We start from the raw sequence: 7,391 nt of genomic DNA, 5'->3' as shown, positions 1-7,391 counted from the left end.
AAACGTTTAAAGCCGTAGTAACCGTTATAATGCTGCTTATTTGGTTGAGGAAAGCGTGTCAGGATGGCCGAGCGGTCTAAGGCGCCAGACTCAAGGCTTAGAACCTTGCCTGTTACACAGGCCGTGTGAGATTTCTGGTCCACGAATGTGGGCGTGGGTTCGAATCCCACTTCTGACACAGATTTTTTTTTATTCTGGGTACAAAGCAAAGAATTATAGAATTTTAAACACGCAGAAAGTTTTTTTGGCAGATATTGCCAATGTTCTGGGGCGTTTTCTGCAGGTCGAATGGCACGTGACTTCACATGTGGGTATGTCTTAATGTCCACTGGAGCTTAAAAACTTCCAGGTCAACGCGTGGGCGCTGTGACTCTGCGAGTCGAACTGCCGCTGTGGCTCTTATAATTAACCCGTTTAAATTACTTCCTTTTCCAAGAACAGAACTTATGCGAGATATTGTAAGAACAGTTGCTAATGTACTGTTCGAAAAATATCTGTTCAACCACCTCACTTCAGGCAATAAACTCTGACTCGTTGCATTCCGGGATGCAATAACAACCACTGTGCGTCGTGTCTGAATGCTCCTTTATCTGAATCGTGTGTAAATAAAATGTGGGTGGGTGTATGAAGAGACTGTTATTTTACGCATGTTATGTGAGTGCGCCTTACCCTAAAACGTGTGAATAATTGTCCATGAAAAGCGCGCACTGGTGACGAATTTTCTGTTATTTTCTGTTCAAGATCTCGTGCATGAAAGAATATGAGATGTAACCATGGTATTTCTGCTCATAAGTACTACATTAAAACAAAGCAGCCCTGTGTACGCAGAAATTGCGACAACTTTTGCAGATCTATGATTGTGGTTCTATTTCAGATGCAAGATTGTGGTTCTGTACTGTTACTATAGGATGCAAAAAAGGAAAATTTTCTTACAATCAGCGCCAGCTACATTTCAATTTGCTTCCTCTCTTTTTTTTTCTTTTTTAAGTTGTTTTGTAATACTTAGCCAACTACGTCAGCTTTTGTCTCTCGTGGCAAAACTTGTGATTTCGCTTATAAATATCTATAATTCGTTTGTCCTCAATATTCCAAACTTTTGTTTTGCTTATAACTGTGACTTGACATACATGATATAGTGTATTGTGTTCAGTTTTCCTTTTTTAAGTGTTCAGTTTTCCTTTTTTTAATTTTTATCTTTCTTTTCATTTTTTTTTCTTTTGTGTTTCTTTTCTCTTCCACTTTGCTCTCAATTGGGTACACCCTATGTTATAACATGAGTTCCCTTGTTCGTATTGCTCTGTTGTTACTTTAAGTCAAGAAGTGTAAGTTTAAGATTTCTGACTATGTAATTAGTGTTTGGCTGCATATTCACTACTGTATTTTTCTATGTAATAATACCACGAAGACAACTTACAAATACCTGGGTGTTTTCTTTTCTTCTGACTGTTCATGGAATGTACATGTGGATTATGTTGTCGCGAAAGCTGCGAGAGTGTTAAATTTTATTCAGCGTAACTTAAGATGTTCGCATCAGCGACTTAAAGAATGTGCGCATTTGACGTGTGTACGACCAGTCTTAGAGTACGCCTGCGCTGTCTGGGACCCGGCGCAGGTATCTCTCAGTGATAAGATAGAAAAAATACAGAACAGGGCGGCAAGGTTCGTCCTGGGACGGTATCAATGGCGGGAAAGCTGTACCGCTATGAAACAAGAATTGAATTGGGAGCTGCTTTCATCACGTAGAAGAAAATTGCGATTAAAACTTTTATATTTAATATTTAATAATAAAACTGGAATCAACAAGGACATGTATTTACAGACGCCATATTATTTGTCAAATCGAATTGATCATTCCTTTAAACTGAGGGAATACCGTCCCAGGACTGCAATTTTTGCAAATTCATTTTTTGTCAAAACGATACATGAGTGGAATGGGCTCTCAAATGTACAAGTGTCTGCTGTGAATGAAAACTTGTTTTTTTCGAACCTGTAACCCCCCTGCTATAACGCCTTCGGGCGCTGCAGGTATATGTTGAATAAAGAATAAAGAATATCGAGGGTCCCCGTGCGGTATCAACTATGGGACCCTCGTCTGGATATATCTGCTCATGTAACCTTCGTCTTTTACAAAAGTCAGTAAACTTTCTTCTTCTTCTTGTTCTTGTTGTTCTTCTTCTTCTTCTTAAAAAAGGATCACCTATGGTGCAACCCGATACGCATGCGTGAAAAAACCCGGTTGGAGAGGAGTCAGAAGTAAGGGGAAAGAAATTGGCTGGATTTGTCTGTGGAAGAAAAAGAGTGAGCGCGCAGCGAGCTATTCCGTGAAGCGCAGGTCAAGCAGCGATGACCGCCAAGGACTTCTGGACTATAAGACTCCCCGTTGCCATGACTCCAGAATTAAAATAAAAATGAAGTTTATTCCTCCTCCTCCTTGCCCACTCAGTGACCAATAGGTCCAGGCACATCAGCTAAAAGTGAGAGGCTGTCTCTACAGTAGGCTGGAATGTACTCGGAAATCTTCTGGACGTGAAGGCGCAGAGCCTCCTGCATGGCCCGAACGTCTGCTCCGGGCCAGGGATGCAGCCAAGATTTCCATGAGGCGATGCGGGAGACGGGGATGTTTTGGCTATGGCAGCCTCAGTAGCATTGAGGCATAGGGGGTATGTGCCTAAAGAAGGACAGGGTGGGGCCTAGAGCGTTTACTTGTGTGGTGTGAATGTAGTGAGGTGGGGGGGAGTGGGTATGATCCTGACGGAGAAGAACAGGACGGTAGGTTGGCGGGAGAGGCGATAGGAGGGTAGGGAGGAGGAGGAACAAACTTTATTATAACAGTGAAGTCGAGCGGGATCGTGGTCGGGGTCCTCATTCCAGGACTCCGTTGGTGCGGCCTGCCGTCTTCGCCCTTTCAGTGAGCCAAAGCTGCTTACTCAGGTCTGAGCTGGCAAAGCTCACTCTCCCACTGCTCGTGAGTTGCATCAGGGATTGGATCAAGGTCTGGGTTTGACTGGCAGGCCCGAACCATATGGTATTGGCGGTGAGATGTTTGAGTGGCGCCCCCTGGCTCTGACGTCGGCTTAGGGATTCGCGCCGCTGTCGTCTGCTACATTCCGCTTGTTAGGGGCAACAGTGCCTGGGCTAGAAATCGCCTGCTTCGTTGCTGTAGTGCGTTAAAAAGCGTATTTCTAGCGACTCAGTTATTTTGCCAGCTTCTGACGCATCTGAATAATTTGAAGCTGCATCCCCCACAAGTTTGCAACACGCGAAGAGATAGAGAACAACTTTCTTCAGAGTATCGGTCAGAAGATCGTGTGTAACTCGTCCTTTCTTGCTCATTTGCGAGGATCAGCGATCAGAGCTTCTCGATAAGTATTCAAAATGCGTAGGCTTCCCTGCAGTATTTTTGAGATGCTCCTATGAAGACTCAACAGTCTAATACTACGTACCAAGTAGCGGCCTCTACACGCTCATCGCACAGCAGTAAATAAAGCGACTTTCTTCTGTTTCTTTCGTTGTTGTCTTGTATCGGATTAATGTTTCTTGCTTTTTTTTTTCTGCCCAACGCATTAATTTTTCTGCGCCATCACCAACTTCTTATTAGGAGGCTTCGGGATGTTTGGGAGCCTCACAAAGGTCGTGTGGATATTTCCTTCATTTTGTATGGCATACATTCCCTGCTTCACAAACTGGCTTTCATTACGGCTGCGTGCAAGAAGGTGCATATCCGCAGCGTGCTTTGTTTATTCACATGCAAATACAATGAGAAGGTTTGTGCTACGCCACCGCGATCGCGCTCTAAACAACGTGGTCCACAGTACTCGAAGGCGGCTTTTGTGCTCCGAATTCCTATCTTAATTATATCGTTATCATAACGAACTGACTCTCAACTCGAACAATGATGACATGATTACGGTGTTGAAAGCATGATATACTCGGTAACTAACGTAATAAATAGTATACCTGCATATATTACAAGACTCGAAACCGAAGAAGAATTCCAAGTAGCTCTTTATTGCTTTTCAACCCTTCCAGGAGCGAAGAAAAAATCCTATTCTACTCGGGATGACGTTCTATGATTTGAAGAAAATTACTTTTACTCTATTGTCCTTGACTGAGGTCCCGGCCCACTAACCAGATCGATTTAATTGTTAAACAAAGTTTTCCCCTCCTCCCCTTTTTCCTCCTCCTCCTCCTCTTGAGTGCAGTTTTCCTATAACGCATATCCGAATATCGGGAAGATATGGCTGTGCAAAATTTTCCGAAATATCCCTCCAGGTCTTAACAAACATATGTGTTACTATAAATTTAACGAAGACATGACTCGTTTTGCTCAATAAATCTCCATACTGGTTAGGTGCCCGGTATAGAATCAACACGCGCGTATATACACACAGGGTTATTTGGAACTCAACCTACAGTTTTTGCAGTCTATAGTGCATGTCGGCAAACTTTCATGCCTTTACAACGTAAAGTGATGTGACAAAACGCGTTCGAGCGTTCGGCAAGGTTGCAAAAACTGTTTTACCTTACATATGATTACCGGGAATCGTGATGCCTTCTGCCAAAGCCGACAGCCCTGAAGGCCTAGAATTTGTTTTGGTCTTCCATTTTCGCGGTTGTCGGTTATTAGCAGCTGACTGTTCCTTTTGTTCGAATGCTTACATGAGAAGCTGACGCCTAGCCCCGACTCTTCGCGCTCCGCCCAGGACCCGCTTCGCAAGGAATGGGGTGGCGCCGGCAATGTTTCTCCCGTAGCGGTATCCAAAACTATACTTTAATTGGCACCATGAGCTGGTGTATGCGATTTTAAGCCTATTATTATGATAAAAAGTACGACAAGCATCAGACGTTGACCGAGCGCAAAGAAACAGCAGGGAGAGCGATACTGAGTGAAGCAGACGACAAATGCGAGAATCCCTAAGCTGACGTCACGGAGGCGCGCTTCGCAGCGCCGCCTGTGTTCGCGCTCACCGCCAATAGCGTAGCTTGGCTGCCGCAGTATTTGCAGAGGGGGTAGTACAACGTGGGGTGGATGGTGTGTAGCCGCGTGGGGTGTGGAAATGTGTTGGTTTGAAGCCTTCGAAGGGTGACGTGTTCTTTTGTTAGCTGGTCGGCCGGCGGCGGGAAGGTGCGTCGTGTGAGCATGTAGTGTTGGGTGATGTCGCTGTATGTGATGAGTGAGTGACGGGTCCTCTCATCATCCTCTTGCGGTGCCCGGCGAGCAAGTTCTCGAGCGTAAGCGTGCGCCGCTTGATTACCGCAAAGAGACGAGTGGGCAGGTGTCCAGATAATCTTGACTGTTCTCTTTCTTGGGAGGGTTCTGGGTTATAATTCGTGCGGCTACCTTAGAAATTCTTCCAGCCGTGTACGTTCGACACGCCGCTTGTGAGTCCGTAATGATGGTCGTGGCTTGGGTCTGCGTTATGGCTAGTGCAAGTGCCACTTCTTCTGCTTCGAGAATGGTGGACTTACGAAGGGTGACACTTGTAATGAGAGAAGTGAGGGTGGCGACGACCGCTGTTTTAGTGTTTGCACGCGCGTAGTCCGCTGCGTCGGTGAAGACTGTCGTACTCGAGTCGCCGTATTGTCTTTCGAGGGCCAGCGCCCTGGCCGTTCTTCTGCCTTCGTGATGCTGGGGGCTCATGTTTCTTGGAAGTGGGGGAACGTTTAGCTTGGATCTTATATCCCAGGGTATGTCTACCGCAGTATCTGCTTCCGTTGGCGACATGAGCCCCACGTTCGAGAGTACTTGGCGTCCTGTGGGCGTAGTACTTAGTCGCGCTTTTTGGGCATTCAGGTGCGCTTCCGTAAGTTCGTCTAGTGTGTTATGTACTCCCAGAGCCATCATGCGAGCGGTAGAAGTGCTGGTAGGGAGTTCGAAGGCTTGTTTGCAGGCCTTGCGTATGATGGTGTCAATCTTATGGCGTTCTGTTGCCAGGAGGGTGGCGTAGGGAGCGACGTACGTTATTCTCGAAATTATGAAGGCTTGGACCAGACGCAGCATGTCCTGTTCCTTCATGCCATGATTTTGGTTGGCAATGCGGCGAAGCATCCTGACAATTTGGGTGGTGGACGAGTCCAGTTTTTTTATTAGTTGGGTGTTTTTGCAATCTGCCTGATATATCATGCCGAGTATTTTGATGGTTGGGGTGGGATGAATTTTGGTCCCATCCATTGTGATATAGATGTCCGTGGTTGTATGTCGGCGGCGTTTTTGCACCATGACAAGCTCCGATTTCTCAGGCGCGCAGGTGAGACTACACCCTTTGGCGTAGGCATTCACCACGTCTGCAGCCTGTTGGAGGCGGTCCTGCATGGTTCCTGCGGACCCTTTGCTTACCCAGGTAGTGATATCGTCGGGATCAGATTGGCTATCTGCATATTGTTGTAGGTCCCCCTTGGGGATCGTGCGTTCTGCTTGAAGTTAGTCATCATGAGTGGTGGTGTAGTTTTCAGCCATCGTGTCGTTCTGTCCTTGGGCGGAGGTATGGTTTCTCCCTTCTTGGATGTCGGCCGGTGCCTGCCGGGTGCTGAAATTCTAGGCGCTCGATTTTGGCTTGTGTGCCCTGCATTTGTCCCGACAGCTGTGCAACTTGACTCCCAACTTGTCCCACCTGAGGGTAGGGAGATTTTACGAGTGGTGCGATCGCGGATACGTATATATAGCAGGAGGATAGTATGAGGTTGGCCAGAGCATAGGCAGGCCGGGGTATAGATATCGGAAAAGCGCGTTTATTCATGCGTTGTCATCCATGTTGGTGTGGCCAGACACCCACATCAGGACAAAGAGTCGAAGATGATGGTTCTTTACAGTGCTTGTCACTAGTTTAGAAGAGAAGGGGTTGGCGTTATAGTGCAAATAATTTAGATTGGCAAATCGTGAGTGTGAATGAGAGGGAGAGTGAGAGAAACATCTTTAATGGGAAAGTGAGGTCAGCCAGGCTGGGCGCCCTACTTGCTACACCAAATGGAGGTGAAGGTGGGACGAAAATATATGAAAACTCTCAATTATACCTGAATACTCAAACACACAGACGCACACAAAAAGCACAAACACAATCAGGCGATATATATATAGTCATTTGAGTAAGAGTTCATAGCTCACTGTAAAAGGGCTGAAAGTTGGGCGAGTTGGTAATGATGCATCTCAGAAAACAAACTGCGCGCAAATTAACGGGGACAAGGAGACAGCACTGCGCTTGTGCTGTCTTCATGTGTTCTTGTCCCCGTTAATTTGCGCGCAGTTTGTTTTCTGGGCTTCTGAGTGTGCATAGCTCACTCACAAGTGCAGTGCTCCGGAGAAACGTTAAGAGCGCTTAATTTCGTTGCGCGACTTGCCATGCCTGTTGTGAGCCAGGGCCCAAAGAGGTGCCTCGAAGAGATCTGGGCGGACG

General features: G+C 46.4%; 1 non-coding gene across 1 annotated transcript; it reads left to right on the top strand.

Moving 5' to 3' along the window:
• Positions 1 to 57: 57 nt before the first annotated feature.
• Positions 58 to 178, top strand: Trnal-caa (transfer RNA leucine (anticodon CAA)). The gene is made up of 2 exons: positions 58 to 95; positions 133 to 178. It is a non-coding gene; the product is annotated as a tRNA-Leu (tRNA).
• The last annotated feature ends 7,213 nt before the right edge of the window (positions 179 to 7,391 follow it).

The sequence above is a fragment of the Haemaphysalis longicornis genome, unplaced genomic scaffold, assembly GCF_048455015.1.
Source record: "Haemaphysalis longicornis isolate Haplotype H1 unplaced genomic scaffold, Haemaphysalis longicornis Haplotype H1 scaffold_3, whole genome shotgun sequence".
NCBI lineage: Eukaryota > Metazoa > Arthropoda > Arachnida > Ixodida > Ixodidae > Haemaphysalis > Haemaphysalis longicornis.
This window is presented reverse-complemented; position numbering and strand designations above follow the sequence as displayed.